Source organism: Mesoplodon mirus (assembly GCF_964341445.2).
Source record: "Mesoplodon mirus genome assembly, chromosome: 3".
In the NCBI taxonomy this organism is placed as follows: Eukaryota; Metazoa; Chordata; class Mammalia; order Artiodactyla; family Ziphiidae; genus Mesoplodon; species Mesoplodon mirus.
In genome coordinates this window covers 14,558,918-14,577,715 of record NC_138978.1, presented here as the reverse complement: position 1 = coordinate 14,577,715, position 18,798 = coordinate 14,558,918, and positions in this window count along the sequence as shown.

Sequence of the window (18,798 nt, the reverse complement as noted above, 5' to 3'; positions counted from 1 at the left end):
CGTGGGCAGGTCTTTGGAGGTTTCCCTGTCCAAAAGGACACTTACAAAGGAGGCATCTTGGCTGCTCCATGCTGGTTTGCTTGACTCTAAAGCTGAGGGTCATCATGCGCTTATTTGGTGCCAGACGCTGGACTAAGCAATTTACGCACTTTGCCCACTTAATACCACAGTCACTCAAGGTGGTAGGAACTATTGTTACAGGAGTGGGGATCGAGGCCCTGAGAGGTAGATGATTTGGGCACGTCCAGTATAAAAGCCAGTCAAGAGCAGGGCTGGGACGGCGCTGGAGTCAGCCTGACCTCAGGGCACGTGCTCTAACCACTGTGACATCTGCAAACACATCTGGATTCCTAACCGCCCCGCACCTCACCCCCCTCCCCCAATAAAATGCTGACACACCCTCCTCTATTGGTTAGGGTCACCACAAAACCTGAACTAAATGCTTTCATTTGGGAACTCTTTGTCGGGAGAAGAACAGTTCTCATCATACTTAATCTGTATGATATCAGGGCAGTCCTCCGTGGAAACTCCATCCAAGGAGGAAACACAGCGCCCTCACCAGGGACCCCAAAATCAATTGGAAACAAGAATATGCCGGAAGCAAGACGGCCACGAAGTTTTTAGAAAAACTCGGCTTCAAAATATTTGATGAGAGATGCTCTTCAATACCTCTCCCTTTTTCCCCTCTTCCTTTCTCTTCTTTTAAATAGCCAGCAGGTTGGGGTCATCAGGAAGTGGAATTTGTAGGAATGTGTCAGTCAGTCCACAGGCTGCCCTCACACGGACGCTGCAAAGGACCCCTCCATTAATATGAGCATCATGGATGGAAGCTTCTCAAGCTGGGGACGCCCCGGCAGAGAGCGCTTTTGAGAAGATGGGGCTGTGGAGAGTCCTGCAAAGTGCCCTGGGCACAGGCCAGGGCAACACTTGTGCAGTTGCCTGCAGTCAACCGAGGAATGAAGCAAGGTGCAAGTGCGTGTAGGAATAAGAATTGAAAAAATCCGTGCATATTCGAGTGACCGTGAGAGTATGCTTTCCTCGGTGTGAAAACCAGTCAAGGCTACTGCTCCAGCTAGCATCAGACTAAATGGTTTTCTCCCCTCCTTTTTCCGCAAGTGGGGATAGTGTTTAATTTGCACTGACTAGCTGTGTGGCCCTGGGGAAATTACTTAACCTCTCTGAGTTTCGGATTCCTTGTCTGTAAAATGGGGATCACGGGAGAACCCATCTCATAGGTTGCTATGAGCGTGAAATAAGGAGAGCAGGTGAATTGCTTAGCACAGTGCTGTTCACGTCAGTGATTCCTCCTGCTGCTCTCCTCGTTTCTCTTCTTACAAAGCATCTTCTTCCGTCTTATCTACTCAAGGTTAGAGGTTGTCATCACTTTTTCCCACAATTATATAAGAAGCACCTTGTAAAATAAAGTCCCCATTCCATAGTTGTACACCCGTGTGCATAACAAACTTACTCAAAATGGCCAAAAGGTGGAAGCAACCCAAGTGGCCATGGATGGATGAACAGGTAAACAAAATGTGGTGAATCCATACAATGAAATATTCAACTGGAATGAACCATGAGGATATCATACTAAGTGAAATAAGATGGTCACAAAAGGACAAACAATGTAAGATTCCATTTATATGAGGAACCTAGAATAGTCCAATTCACAGACACAGAAAGCATGGTGGGAGGGGAGGAAGGAAGCAGGGGGTTTGATGTGATGGGCTTAGAGTTTCAGTTTGGGAAGATGAACAAATTTCTGAAGATGGATGGGGGTGATGGCTGCACAACAGTGTGAATAGATTTAATGCCACTGTGAACTGTACACTGAAACATGGTTAAGATGGTAAATTTTATGTGTATTTTACCATAATTTTGAAAATTAAAAGTTAAAAACAAACCCCAAAATGAAATACCTCCAAGGTTTCTCCGAGGTTTGGGGTGATAGAAATGGAGGAAAATGTTCTGAGAGCAGGTTGTGGTGATGGCTGCACAACTCCATCAATATATTCAAATTGATTGAATTGGACACTTAAAATGGGTGAAGTTTCTGTTATGTAAATTGTACTTCAGTGAAGCTCTTAAGAGCAAGCAAGCAAACAAACACATGCTGTGATCTGGAGGAAACTTTGGAGGATGAAGGAGCTGTTCACTGTCTTGATTGTGGCTATGGTTCCACAGGTGTACCCATATGTCAAAGCCCATCCACTTACAGACTTTAAACATGTGCTGTTTATTGCATGTCAATTATATCTTAATAAAGCTGTGTTTTAAAAAGGCAGAAGAGTATTCCATATATAACGAACTCCTTATAATATATTAAACTCCTTAGAATATATTAAACAATATAATTTATTAAACAATGCCCCCTTTGGATGGAAATTTAGGTTTCAAATTTTATGCCCCTATCAATAATATTTCAATAAATATCTTTGTAGGAAAAAAGAAGAAAAAAATGCAGATATTGTTTGCTGCTCCCCCTCTTCTTCTCCCCACGGGCAAGCCACAGAGTCAGAATTTCCCAGGGAGCGGGCCTGGGAACCTGTAAATTTACTGAACATTCCTGAAAAATTCTTGGAATCAGACATGTTGGGGCACATTGAATCAAACTTCCTGAACTTGGATTTTCAGGCTTGGGAGTGTGAAATCCCCTTTTCTTTGATCCCTAAAAAATTCTGTAAGTGTTCCATACAAATGATTCTAAATTTCGGTTTCCCTCCTATTGGCGGTGCATCAGAATCATCAGGGAGCTTGTGAGAATGCATATTCCCAGGCCCTACTCCCAGGGAGGATGTGTATGGTTGCCAGATTTCGCATAAATAAAGAAATGAATAAATCAATATATAATAAACTATAGGGTGTCCGTTAAATCTGAATTTCAGATAAACACCAAATAATTTTTTTAGCATAAGTGGTTCCTTGCAATAGTTGGGCCACACCTGTACATAACAATTATTTGTTGCTTCTCTGAAATTCAGATTTAACTGCGTGTCCTGTATTTCTTCTGGGAATCCTAAGTATGAGTCCTCAGGCCTGGGGTGAAGCCCAGATCTGCACTGTGGGTCTGCTCCCCACGTGCTTCTGACGAGGGGGATCCTTAGAACCCATGTTGAGAACCCCTGATCAGGTCAACACCTTCTATGTCAGGAGCCCCTCCTCAGGGCGGCCAGTGGATCCCAGTGCATCCCACAAGTGAGCACACTTTAATGTTGGTCCAAGGAGGAAAAGGGGGCTGAGAAGCAGCAGGAGAAAACTGTCCCAGGTTTTCAAAGCCAAACGTGGTGGATGCGGTGTCACGGGCCCTGCAGCCTGAAGGACGGTGCTCATCTTCTCTGAGTGAGTATTTAAGGCTGCCTAGGGGACCCACACCCCAGGATTCTGTCTAGATTCTCTAAACTTTATTTATTTATACCCAGCCTCGTCCCAGAAAGGACTTTAAGCCTCGGAAGTCTCAGTCCATGCAGGGTTCTTGGTGCTGGGGAGTGAGGTTAACACGCCGTCTCTCTGGGACACACACGACAAGTATTAATTGTGTGCTCACCACGAATGGGCATTATTCTGGGAGTTTTACAATTAGAACCATCTCATTTAGCCCTCGAGATAAGCCTGCAAGGTCATTGCTGTCGTTGGCCCCATTTTGTAGATGAGGAAACCGAGGTTCCGAGGGGTCCAATGGCTTGTGCAAGAGCGCACCGAGTAGGCCAGTGGCAGAGCTGGGGTTCTGACCCAGGACTGTGTTGCTAACCAGCCCCCATCCTGCCTCCCTACTGAACCAGATACTTCTTGTGACTGAGCTTTGCTGGGCGAATTTTGGCTTACGTTCCGCTTAACCTGGGGCCATACTTTAGGTCCTGATCCCGGGAACATTTCTGATCCGGTGTGATAACAGCTGGCAGGCCTTGAGCATCTACTCTGGCCAGAGACTTTGACTTTTTATACATAGATACTCTCTCAACGCCCTGCACCGCTGAGAAGACCCAGACCCAGGCATACAGAGAAGCCTGGCCGAGGTCACAAAGCTAGGAAGTTGCAGAGCACTGATCTGCCTAAAAAGGAAGCATCCATCTCTGCATCTTCAAAAGCACACACCTGCTTTCCACCTCCCCTCGCCAAGCTTCACTTTTCAGGAAAACGCTCTCGCTCAGGGCTGCTCGCTAGGCAACCCTTGCATGTAATTCTATGAAATGCCCAGAAGAGGGCGCGAGGACTCGCGCTCCCCGGGCACCCACGCGATGGGGCTGAACTTCGCAGAATCGCGAAAGCAAGAGTGACGCGCTCCAGACGAACTCCACCTGTGGCCGTACCCGAGCCCTAGGCTGCACGGAAGGTGACACAACACGGCACCTCTGCACCCCCCCCCGCAGGGGCCTGGACTCACCGAGGCTGGGATTTCGATGACCAGTTCGTAGGTCAGCCCTCTGGACCCAAACCTCAGGATGTCTCCGGGTAGGAGCTTCACAGCCACGTTCTGAATGTGGCGCTCATTGACGAACGTGCCGTTGCAGGAGTTGAAGTCGTGGAGAACAAAGCTGCTTTCGGCCTCATTATATTCAATGAGTGCGTGATGGTTGTCGACGTCTGCAGACTGAAATGCAGAAGGGGGACAGTCAGAGCCAGGAATAACAGGAATAACAAGGAATAACTAGTGCCACTGACACTGGGGGCCCCAATGTGCTCACCACTTCATCTGGCTGGACGGTCACTGCAATCCTCATTTTAAGAGGAGGATGCTGAGGGTCAGAGAGGTTAAGTGACTCGCCTAAGGCCACTCAGCTAGTGAGTGGAGGGTCACCAGACCCTGACAGCAGACCCAGAATAGATGCCCAGTTTTGGGGTAGGGCGTCAGGCAACACAGAGGCAAGAGGGAACTCGGGGGGAATTGGCCAGGAATTGGCCACTTGATAGTTCTCTGATCCCATGCAAGTATCCTTTTGGTTGTCCCGCGTGGCAAGACAGCAGAAATGGCCCAACACAAACCAGAAAGGTCAGTTGGCAAGTGACAACCGTCCATTTACTGCAAGTGTTAAAGTTAAGGGGAGGTTTTGTAATAATTGTTGTTTGTTCTATTCATTTTTAAAATAACATGTTTTTTGTAATAATGCAGAAAATGAGAAGTAGAGAAAAACACAAAGAAGACATTGAAATCACTTAGACTCCCGTCCCCCAGAGGCAGGCACCAGGAACACGGTGGTTCACATCCTTCCAGTCTTTTCTCTATGCTTACAATCTTTTTAAAAAGTTTAAACACAATTGAGCTCACACCACAAAACATAGTTTTATAACTACCTTTTAAAAGCCTTGGTGTACAATGAAGGTTTTTCCCATGTGCTTAATTATTACTGTTGCTTCTTAAAAGCTAATCAGAATTTATCTAACCAAAGATGATCTATTTTTCAATAGGGGCCCTGGTGTGACCACATTTCCCTCAAAAGAGAGAGACCCCAGACAGTGAATTGTCAGTGGGGTCAGAAACCTCCTGTGTAACCACTTTAATAAGAAGAATGAGCAAAACTCGGCACCAAGGAGGAAATATCACATCCCCCCCTGGCCCCGGCGCCCTGGACTATGGGCTGCAGGGCACGTGCGAAGTCCTCTGTCTTCTCAGGACACTGCCTATGAGCCATCCACTCCAGCCTGAGACTTTGCAATTATTTTCTAAGTCACTCTTCTCAGAGTGCCTCATCCAACTTTCATATAGAGTACTTGGACTTAGAAATCTATACTAATGTCCCACAATATAATTATAACCAATAGCTTATATTAATAATAGCTTATAGTATATGAATAGATAATAATATAACTGCATATATTAGTAGAATATATTAATGACACATTATGTGTAATTACACAAATGCCAGGAAATTTGCTAAGTGCTTTACTGCATTATCCCGTTTCATCTTCACAATAATTCAAAGGGATACTTCCTCATTTAAAAAAAAATTAATTTTTTATTGAAGTCTAGTTGATTTACAATGTTGTGTTAGTTTCAGGTGTACAGCAAAGTGATTCAGTTATACATATATATAATATCTATTCTTTTTCAGATTCTTTTCTATCTCAGGTTACTGCAAGATATTGAATACAGTTCCCTGTGCTGTACAGTAGGTCCGATAGTTACTCATTTCTTAGATGAGGAAACTGAGGCATAGAACGATTAAGTGTGCCCACAGTCAGCCACTTTGACTCGCTTGGCTTGTTCCCAGGTTTGCCTGATTCAAATGACTGTGCCTTTACCCACTTTTCAAATTCCTACCAAACACTTTGGCACTTAAAATACTGAAACACAAGAAGAAAGCAGGAGTAGCTCTATTAATTTCAGGCAGAGCCAACTTCAGAGGAAGGAAAGTTATCAGGGATAAAGAGAGGCGATACAGAGTGATAAAGGGGTCGATTCTCCAAGCAGACATAACAGTCCTTCATTGTATGTACCCAACAATAGAGCATCAACGTATGGAAGGCAAAAACTGATAGAACTGCAAGGAGAAGCAGATGAATCCATCATGGTAGCTGGAGACCTCAACAGTCCTCTGTCAGTGACGGGCAGACCCACCAGGCAGAAAATTAGTAAGAATGAAGTTGAACTGAACAGCACTACCATCATCTGGATCTAACTGGCAACCACACAGCTTCATCCCACAGCAACAAAACACACATCCTTCTCAAGCTACCATGGAACATTCATGAAGCAGACCACATTCCAGGCCAAAAAATATACCCAACAAATGTAAAAGAATAGAAATTATGCCAAGTACGTTTTCAGAACACAATGGAATTAGGCTAGAAACCAATACCAGAAAGACAGCTGGAAAATCCCCAAATATTTGGAGATTAAACAACACACCTCTAAATAACAGATGGGTCAAGGAGGGAGTCTCATGGGAAATAAAAAGTTATCTTGAGCTAAACGAAAATGAAAATACAACCTATGAAAATTTGCAAGATGCAGTGAAAGCAGTGCTTGGAGGGAAGTTTATGGCATTGAAGGCATACATTTGAAAAGATCTAAGCTTCCACCTTATGAAACTAGAGAAAGAAGAGCAATATAAGCCTACCACAAGCACAAGAAAAGAAGCAATGAATGAAATAAAAAGCAGGAAAACAATAGAGAAAAGTCAGCAAAATAAAGAGCTGTTTTTTTTTTTTTGTTTTTTGTAAAGATCAATAAAATTGACAAACCTCTAGCAGGATAACCAAGAAAAAAAGAGAGAAGATACAAATTACTCAAATCAGAAATGAAAGCGATGGCATCATTACTAATCTCATGGACACTGAAGGTATAATAAAGGAATATTATGAATAATTCTATGCCCACAGATTTTATAACTTAATGAAGTGGACCATTTCCTTGAAAGACACAATCTACTGAAACTCACACAAGGACAAATAAATACTCTGAATAGACTCATATCTAGTAAAGAATTTGAATCAATAATGAATAACCTTCCAAAATGGAAAGCACCAGGCCTGGATGGGTTCACTGGTCAATTCTATCAAACATTAAGGAAAGAATGATATCAGTTCTCAATAATCTCTTCCAGAAAATAGAAGAAGAGAGAACACTTCCCAGCTCATTCTGTGAGACCAAGCTTATTCTAATAGCAAAACCAGATAAAGATATTGCAAAACAGGAAAATTGCAGACCAATACCTCTCATGAACATAGATGCAAAATCCTCAACAAAATATTAGCAAATTGAATCCAGTCATGTATAAAAAGAGTTCTACACCACAGTCAAGTGGGATTTATTCCAGGTATGCAAGGCTGGTTCAACATTTGGAAATCAATTAATGTAATCCATCACATCAACAGCGTAGAGCAGAGAAATCGCATTATCATAACAGTAGATGCAAAAAGAGCATTTGACAAAATTAAACACCATCCATGATAAACTAACAAACCATCAAACCACCACAACAACTCTTGGTAAATTAGGGATGGAGGGGAACTTCCTCAACCTGATAAAGTACATCTATAAAAACCCTAAAGCTAACGTCATATTTAATGGTGAGAAACTAGAAACTTTCCAATTAAGATCAGGAATAAGGTGAAGATGTCCCCTTTCACCACTCATTTTCAACATTGTACTGTATCTCCTAGCTAATGCAACAAGGCAAGAAAAGAGAATAAAAGATAGATTGGGAAGGAAAAAGAAATCTTCTTTGGTGAGGTGTTTGTTCAGATCTTTTGCCCATTTTGCAGATGGCATGATTGTCTATGCAGAAAATCCCAAAGAACCGACAGAAAGCCCTCCTGGAACTAATGAGCAATTGTACCCAGGTTGCAGGATACATGATTAATATACAAAAGTCAATTGCTTTCCTATATACCAACAATGAACAAGTGGAATATGAAATTAAAAACACAACACCATTTACATTAGCACCAAAAAAAAAAAAAACAATGAAGTACTTAGGAATAAATCTAACAAAATACTTAGCTATATGAAGTGGTATATGAAGAAAACTACAAAATGTTGATGAAAGAAATCAAAGTAGTCTAAATAAATGAAGAGATATTTCATGTTTATTTGAAATTTCTTAATGATATATGATGTTTAACATCTTTTCATATGCTTATTTGACATCTGTAGATTTTCTTTGGTGAGGTGTCTGTTGAGCTCTTTTGCCCATTTTTAAGTTGGGTTGTTTGGTTTCTTATTGTTGATTTTTAAGACTCATTTATATTGTTTATTTATTTATTTTATTGAAATGTAGTTGATATACAATGTTGTATTAATTTCTGCTGTACAGCAAAGTGATTCAGTTATACATATATATACATTCTTTTTAAAATATTCTTTTCCATTATGCTTTATCACAGGATATTGAATATAGTTCCCTGTGCTATACAGTAGGACCTTGTTGTTTCTCCGTCCTGGATGTAACAGCTCACATCTGCTAACCTCAACCCCCCACTCCATCTCTCCCTCAACCCCCTCCCCCTTGGCAACCACAGTCTGTTCTCTATATCCATGAAGACTCATTTATTTTGGAAACATGCTTACAGCATCTTTCTTCATAACTGCCAAAAGCTGGAAGCAACCAAGATGTCCTTTAAAAGGTAAATGGATAAACAAATTGTGGTACATCCATACAATGAAATACTAGTGATAAAAATAAATGAGTTATCAAATAACAAAAAAGACATGGAGGAATCTGAAATGCATATTGCTTAGTGAAAGAACCTAGTCTGAAAAGGTTACATACCGTATGATTCCAACTGTATGAAATTCTGGAAAAAGTAAAACTATAAGGAGAGTAAAAGATCAGTGCTTGCCAGGGGCACAGGGGCTCTGGGGCTCAGGATGAAGAGGAGGGGCACAGGGGATTTTACGGCAGTGAAAATATTTTTTATGATACTGTAATGGTGGATACTTGTCACTATACATTTGTCAAAACGAAAGAACATACAATGCAAAGAGTGAACCCTAATGTAAACTATGGACTTAGTTAATAATAGCATATCAATATTGGTTCATCAGTTGTAACGAATGTACCGCACTAACGCATGATGTTAATAATAGGGGAAACAGTGTGTATTGGAGGGGTGGATATATGGGAACTCTCTGTATTCTCTGCTAAAATTCCTGTAAACCTAAAACTGTTCAAAAAAATAAAGTATTAAAAAAAATGAAAACACATTAGTTCTTTGGAAAATGTCACCCACATCATCTTCATCACCATTGCCATTGATCTTTGTGTCCTTTGAACCTTTGATAACCCATGAATGAGAGAAATTCTGTGTGTTACATTTTGTTTTTCTCTTCCCAGGCTTCACTGCTTTCAGTTCCTCAAAAACTGTCTAGCCATTATTAAGAAATCAAAGCAAGCAGGAAGTTTTAAATGACTCCACAAATTTGGGTGAGCCTCTACCACATGTTAGGCCAGGAGACAGCTTCCTAGTTCGGCCCTATAATATCACTCGCTCCCTTTACTTGGAAAATTGCTAAATGCTACTACTGGACAGATGCCCTGCTGCTAATACAGACTGACTGTATAAGCTCCATCCTACTCAGCTGTCCAACTATGAGATGAACTGTTATTTATTTATTATTATTTTTATTATTATCCTTATCATCATCTAACATGTTTTGAGGGCTTCCTGTGAACTGGGCCCTGCTGAAGCATTTTGTGTGCATTTTTATCATTTAATCTGCATGACAGCCCTAAACAGGGACTCTATTATTTTTTTTTTTATTTTATTTTTTTTGCGGTATGCTGGCCTCTCACTGTCGTGGCCTCTCCCGTTGCGGAGCACAGGCTCCGGACGCGCAGGCCCAGCGGCCATGGCTCACGGGCCCAGCCGCTCCGCGGCATATGGGATCCTCCCAGACCGGGGCACGAACCCGTATCCCCTGCATCGGCAGGCGGACTCTCAACCACTGCGCCACCAGGGAGGCCCAGGGACTCTATTATTATCTCCATCTTAGAGATGAAGAAGCTGGGACTCAAAAGGTGAAGTGAGAGGACAGCATTACCTTGATACCAAACCCAGACAAAGACACTACAAGAAAACTACAGACCAATATCTCTTATGAACACTGATACCACAATCCTCAACAAAATAGGAGGAAACCGAATTCAACAGCACATTAAAAGGATCATACACTATGACCAAGTGGGATTTATTCTTGGAATGCAGACTTGATGGTTCAACATATGAAAATTAATCCACGTAATACATCACATTAACAGAAAGAAGAAAAAAAATGATCATCTCGATTGATGTACAAAAAGCATTTGACAAAATGCAACACTCTTTCATGATAAAAGCACTCAACAAACAGGGGATAGAGGGAAATTACCTCAACATAATAAAGGTCAAATATGAAAGGCCCACAGGTAGCATCATACTCAAAGGTGAAAGACTGAAAGCTTTTCCTCTAATTTCAAGAATAAGATAAGGATACCTGCTTTTGCCACTTCTATTCAACAAAGTATTGGAAGTCCTAGCCAGAGCAATTAGGCAAGAAAAAGAAATAAAGGCATCCAAATTCGAAAGGAAGAAGTAAAATTATCTCTGTTCACAGGCAACATGATCTTACATGTACAAAATCCTAAAGAGTCCATGAAAACCCACAACCCTCTTAGAACCAATAAATAACATTCGCTAGCAAAATCGTAGGACACAAAATCAACACACAAACATCAGTTGTGTTTCTATATGCTCACAATGAACAATCTGAAAAGGAAGTTAAGAAAATAATTTCATTTACAATAGCATCAAAATGAATAACATATTTTGGGATAAATTTAACCAAGGTGGTAAAAGATGTGTACACTGAAAACTACAAAGTGCTGCTGAAAGAAATTAAAGACACAAATGGAAAGACACCCTGTATTCATGGGTTGAAAGACTTAATATTGTTAAGATGTCATTACTACACAGCAGGATCTACAGATTCAAAATCCCAACAGCAGTTTTGGCAGAAATAGAAAAATCCATCCTAAAATTCATATGGAATCTCAGTGGACCCCAAATAGCCAAAAGAATCTTGAGAAAGAAAAGCAAAGCTGGAGGTCCCACACTTCCTGATTTCAAAACTTACTGCATACAAAGGTACAGTAATCAAAACAGTGTGATACTGACATAAGGTCAGGCACATAGGCCAATAGAATAGAATAGAGAGCACAGAAATAAAACTTTGCATATATGGTCCAATGATTTTTGACAAGGGTGCCAAGATTATTCAATGGGGAAAGAACAGTATTTTCAACAAATGATGCCGGGAAAGACTGCAAAAGAATTAAGTTGAACTCTTACCTTATACCATGTATAAAAATTAACTCAAAGTGGATCAAAGACTTAAACAGAGTCTAAAACTATAAAACTTTTAGAGGAAAACACAGGAGGAAAGCTTTATGACACTGGATTTGGCAATGCATTTTTGGATATGATACCAAAAGCATAGGCATCAAAAGTAAAAATAGATAAATTCAACTATGTCAAAATTTAAAACTTCTGTGAATCAAAGGACACAATAAACAGGGTGAAAGGCCATCTAGAGAATGGGAGAAAATAGTTGCCAATCACAAATCTGAAAAAGGGTTAATATGAAGAATATATAGAGAACTATAACTCAACAACAACAACAAAAAAGAACCCCCAAGTAACCTGATCAAATATGGGCAAAGAACTGGAATAGACATTTCTCCAAAGAAGATATACAAATGTCCAACAAGCATATAAAAAGATGCTCAACATTACTAGTCATTAGGGAAATGCAAATCAAAACCACACTGAGATACCACCTCATACCCATTAGGATGGCTACTATCAAAAACAAACAAACAGCAACAGAAAATAACAAGTGTTGGCAAGGATGTAGAGTAGGGGAACACTTATGCACCGCTGAGAATGTAAAATGGTGCAGCTGATATGAAAAACAGTAGAGCGGCTTCTCAAACAATTTAGAATAAAATTATCATATGATCCAGCAAGTCCACTTCCGGGTATATACCCCAAAGAATTGAAAGCAGGAACTTAAAGAGTTATTTGTACACTCATGTTTATAGTAGAATTATTCACAATTGCCAAAAGGTGGAAGCCACCCAAGTGCCCACTGACTGATGATTGGATAAGCAAAATGTGGTCCATCCATACAGTGGAATATTATTCAGTGTAGGAGGAAGGAAATTCTGACACATGCTACAACATGGATGAACTGTGAGGACATGATGTGAAATAAGTGTCACAAAAAGGCAAATTTTGTATGATTCCACTATGTGAGGTACATAGAGTAGTCAGGCTCATAGAAACAAAATAGAACGGGGGTTGCCAGGAGCTGGGGAAGGGGAAACGGGGAGTTGTTGTTTAATGGGTACAGTTTCAGTTTTGCAAGATGAAAAATTCTGAGGCTGGTTGCACAACAATGTGAATAACTTACAGCTACTGATCTGTACACTTAAAAGTGGTTAAGACGGTAAACTTTATATGTATTTTACCACGATTTAAAAAATGGCTAAGATGAAGGGACTCACTCAACATCAGGATGCTGGCACAGGGCAATGTCAGGGTTTGAACCCAAGTCTAATTCCAAAACTTGTACCTTTGGTTTGTACCCTGTGATTTTCAGAGTAGAGAGTGATTTAATAATGAGAGAGGAGACAGGCAGGACCTAATATAGAAAACAAGTGCATTTTTTAAGGCTCCTGCATTTAAAATGTCTTTAAAAAGTATATAGTGAGTCCATAAAATATTGAGACGTTTAAACTTCTATTAACAATGACCATCTGCTCTGATGACCCCTGTGCTTTAAGGAAGCCTCCTCGGGAAGCTGACTTAGTTATGACGTTGTCCTGAGGTTCACTGACATTGTCGCTGAGGTTCGACGTGTACCTGGAACCGTCCTTTGGAGCTAGGTTTCAACCTTGCATCACCTGGCATTGGGAAGCCCCATCTCAGACCATAACCTCCCACTCCCGGCCTTCCTTATCCTCTGTCTCGTCCTCTCCTTGAGTCACGTAGCCTTTGCTCCCTGTTTGCTCCCTATGGGTAATGCCCTATGCTCACCCAGCCTGGGCCTTGCTCGAGCTCACCAGCTCCTTCAAGTCCATCCTGGCCCGCAAACCCTCCTGCCACCCTCACACTTCTGTCCTGAGACTGTCCCAGTGCCCTCTGTGCCCCCCAGCCAGCAGGTCCCTGGTGTTAGGCTTTTCATTCTACTTTGACAACAGCCTCCTAGGTCTTCACCTCCTGCACCTGCCCCCATTCTCCGTCTGCTTCTCCAGACCCTCCTCCATCCCTTTCTACGGTGCCCTCTGCCCAGCAGACCCACCTGTGCAGCTATATCCATGGGCTGATGGGCTCCTTGCCTCTGGTTTCTGGTTGGGTTTGGCCAATGGGGGGGTTAGAGATCACAGCAGGGAGGAGAGAGCTTGGGGTACTTACTCCCCTGGCTTCCTTTCTGTGGGGCCACACAGAAAGGACTCTACCCAGCCCACGGGGTCTCCAGGTCCCAGGAAATGCCCCTGCCCCTCACCCCTCAGCTCTGGGGGTGGGAACAGTCCTCACCCATACTAGCTCTGGGCCCTGCACTATCCTTTGTGGTTTCTCTGAGCCCTGCCCACTCCCTATGGAGTCCCTTCAGGAAACTCCCCTCCATCACTCCACACCCCTGTGAATGTGCCTTCAGCTCCCTGCCAGGACCTGGACTTCCCAGGCAGGGAGAAGCTCTTAGATGGGACCTTCCAGGCTTCTCTTAGCTGCCAAGGGCCTCCGGGTGGTCCTGCCTTCATCCCACCCTGGTCTGGTCCCTCTCCTCAACCATCTCCTCTTCTGCATCCTCACCTTGACAGTGTAACTTCCGTCTAACCTGTGGACGTGCTCACCACCCCCTCGGCCTGGAAACGCTGCCCCTTCCCCCTTCCTTTCCTTTAGTGTCAAATGGCTTCAAGAGGTTCCTCTCCCGCTGGGTCCTCAACCCACTGCCATTGCCCTCGGGGGCCTCCTCGGGCTCTCGGCCTCCCTGTGACATGTGACACAGTTGTCAGAGAGAGGCACGTGGCCTGGTGGTTCAGGGGTTGGGGGAGCAGGGCAACGTGGTGGTTATTAGACTGGGCTCGAGTCCAGCTCTCCTACTTCCTAGCAGGGTGACCTTGGGCAAGTGATACCTCAGCTTCCTCATCTGTAAGGTAACAAAAGGACAGTCTTATAAGTTACTGGTGACGTATAAATGATATAATACATACTAAAGCACTTAGAAGAGAACATAGGGCAAATGGGAAATGTTCTCTATTATGAGCAAGAGGATGGGCTCTGGAGTTAGAAAGCCTTGAGTTCAAGTCCCACCTCTGCTACCTTCCAGCTGTGCAGCCTGGGGCATTGTTCTTTGCTTCTCTTTGGTTGCTCCCTGAGCAGCAAAAATGAGTTTGGTAAGCTGGGCTTTGTAGGATCGACAAAAGGTACTCCTTGGTGACATGTTCAAAGGAGTGGGATAACATTTTCGAAATTAACTTGTGTGTGTGTGTGTGTGTGTTTTATCTATTTCTTTTAACCTTTTGGTTCTAGGCTATCCCATCCCCCAGCCCCATCCCCCCACTGCCTCAGGAAAGGGATGTAGTGCAGAAATAGTAAAAAAAAAAAATGGGGTTTTCAAAAGAATAAGGATATGAGGAAACGGCCAGGCGCTGGTGAGACGACGAGTCTGGGAGTGGAAGGAAAGAAGAAGCTTCTCTGCTTCCCCGTCAGCTGGATCCTTCCTCCCCAGTCTCCCCGGTAGAGCCCTGTGGACCGGCAAGGCCTCAGGAGAGGCTGGTCCTGAAATCAGACTGCCCGAGCGTGGTGCCCAGTGCCCCAGCCTCCCTCTGTGACCTCAGGCAGGATACTCAGCCTATCTGTGCCTCAACGCCCTCATCTGTAAAGTGGGGCAAACAACACTAACCTCCTAAGGATGAAATGAGTTAATACACTCGAGAGTGCCCAGAACAGTACCTGGCACAAAGCAAGCTGTCTTTGTGATGAAAACCCTCAGCCTGGCAGCAGCTCTCTGGCTCCCTCACCTCTCTGACTGCTTCCAGGTCTCCACGCCGGGCCCCTCTCCCCTCAGATGTCCGTTCCCTCCACACTCTGTCCATGGGCTGGGGCCACTGTGCCACCCCCTCGATTCGCAGGTGTGTATTTCCAACCCCTGGTTCATCTCCAGGCCCCAAACTGCCTGGCTGCTTCCGGGATGTTGAGGTGCTCACTCAACCATTCCTGCTTCCTGCCCTCTTGGTAACGGTATTATCACCTGCCAGCTCATCCATCCATCTTTCTCCGTGGCCTGTGGCATTGATCCTACTGATTCTTCCAGAAAGCTCTCAGACCAGTCCCAAAGCAACGGTCCAGTCAGGTGGTAGTATTAATGTGGTGGGCAGAATGGTCTCCCAAGGATACCCATGCCCTGATCCCCAGAACCTGGGACTATGCTCCATGACGTGGCCAAAGGGACTGTGACGATGTCAAGGTTACTAATCAGTGCTCTTAAAAGAGGGAGAGTAAGGACTTCCCTGGTGTTGCAGTGGTTAAGAATCCGCCTGCCAATGCAAGGGACACGGGTTCGAGCCCTGGTCCGGGAAGATCCCACATGCCATGGAGCAACGAAGCCCGTGTGCCACAACTACCGAGCCTGCGCTCCAGAGCCCACGAGCCACAACTACTGAGCCCACGTGCCACAACTACTGAATCTGCGTGCCTAGAGCCCGTGCTCCACAACAAGAGAAGCCACTGCAACGAGAAGCCCGTGCACCGCAACAAAGAGTAACCCTCGCTCGCTGCAACTAGAGAAAGCCTGTGCTCAGCAACGAAGACCAAACCCAGCCAAAAACTTTTTAAAAATTTTTTAAAAAGTGGGAGACTATCCTGGGTTATCCAGATGGGACTAATTGAACTCCACCAGTCCTTATAAGCAGAGAACCTACTCTGGCTGGATTGGAGAGATAAGTGGTGTTTCTTGCTGGGCCCCCACTTAACAGCCCCAATGCTCCTCTTCCTGGGAAAGCACCAGGTCAACGTTTCCTCTTTACCCAAATCCCCCCCTAGATGGCGCCACCTCAGTCTGTTGCATGAATGAGGATCACAAGAGCATTCATCTCACATTTCACTGACAACCCCCATTCTCGATTCCACAGGGTGGAATTTCCCTAGCTTACTCAATTATCTTGTTATCTCAGTTAACTGAGAATTTCCAATTTAGATATTAGATGTTCCCAAAGCTAAATTTACACTCAAAAAGTGAAGCTTCTGTTTTTAGAAGCTTGAGTCAGCTCAGTCTGAAACTCAGCCCCACCTCCCCCGTCTAGCTGTGTGATTTGGGCCAGTTCCTTAACCTTTCTGAGTCCCATGTCCATGTCATCAAATGTGGATAATAATGATAATAGTAGTTCTCACCCGCACAGGATTTGTTTTGTGGATATAATTCTATAAATATATATACAGAACATACATAGATGATGTATAAAGCCATGTGAGATACAGTACGTAGTCCAGAAATCTATGCTGTAGCTGTTTGTATTATGTATGCTATTCAAAAGATTATGATCTTTCTTTCATCTCACATCCATCAGAATGGCTACTATAAAAAAAAAAAGTGGGAAATAACAAGAGTTGGTGAGGACACAGGGAAAGTGGAACCCTTGTGCCCTGTTGTGAGAATGTAACTTGGTGCAGCCACTATGGAAAACAGCATGGCAGTTCCTCAAACAATTACAAATAAAATTATCATATGATCCAGCAAGTCTACTTTTGGGTATATATCCCAAAGAACTGAAAGCAGGGCCTTGAAGAGATATTTATACACCCATGTTCATAGCATTGTTTGCAAGAGCCAAAAGGTGGAAACAACCCAAGTGTCCATCACTAGATGAATGAATAAACAAAATGTGGTGAATCCACACAATGGAATATTATTCAGCCTCAAAAAAGGAAGGAAATTCGGACACATGCTACAGCATGGATGAACATGGACATTATACTCAGTGAAAGGATATTATACTCAGTGAAAGAAGCCAGTCATGAAAAGACAAATACTGTTATGATTCTACTTATATGAGATACCCAGAGTAGCCAAGGTCATAGAGACAGAAAGCAGAATGGTGGTTGCTGGGGGCTGGGATGGGGGGACAAGGGGAGTTGTTGTTTCATGGGTGCAGTTTCAGTTCTGCAAGATTCAAAGAGTTCTGGAGATGGATGGGGGTGATGGCTGCACAACAGTGTGAATATATTTAATGCCACTGAACTGCACACTTAATAAAAGTGGTTAAGATGGTAAATTTTATGTTATGCATATCTTACCACAATAAAAAAAAATGAGAAAAATGAGATCACGATCTAGCCCTTTCCTCTGAACTTTTTCCTCTTGGAAGCCCTCCATCTGCTGGTGAGAAACTAGTCCCATCAATTGCTGTGCTGGGTACTGACCAATGAAATCAGCCGCCAGTTCCCAAACAGGGGACAAAACATTCCCTGAGGACTGGTGAGACCAAACAGGTGAACCCCCAGAGCAAGGAGCACTTGGGGAGAAGCCAGGGGTGAGGTGGGGGGGAGGGGGGAGGATGGGAGCACGACCCAGGCAGGAGGACAAGCGCGATGCAGATGGGGAGCCAGCAAGTGCACCCTCCCAGGCCTGTTTCATTCCGTGGATTTCCACACAGAGAGTCCACCTGTTACCTTATGTCTCAAAATGCAGGTGTTCGCTTAGAATAAGAGAAATGTGAAGTAAAATGACACAGGTACCATACTTCACCCCGTAGATCAGTGAAGATCCAATGGGGGGTCAGCACCCTAGGCTGGGGAGGGAGTGGGAGACGGGCGTCCACTGTTGGCAGGACACCACATCCGGAAACCTCTGGGTGGACAATTTGGCCATGCCCATCAGAGTTACAGCTGTATGTGTCCTTTGACAGAGCAGACATACCTGCACGTCCGTGAAATGATGCAAATAATAGGAGAATCCCAGCAGCCTTGTTTAATAATAATAAACAAGACTATGGTGTAGGCTCTGGTTCTTTTCTGAGAGGCAGCCCAGAACTGGCAGGGGCCTGGAAAAGGGACGAGAGTCATCCGGCTGGATGGGATCTGGGGTGTGTGTATGAGATCAGTCTGGCTTCACGACCCTCAGATCCCACGCTAGAAGGGCTGACACAGGCTGGAGAGATGGCTCCACCCATGAGAAAGGAGATGACTGGCAGGACACTGACCACCGAGGGTGAGGGGTGGACACCAGCATTTCATCCCCTTGTCATGTCGGTTCTTTCTTTTTCTCTTCCATCTCCACCCTCGTAGCTGCAGCCCTGCGCTGACTTGGGCTGTCCTAGAGCT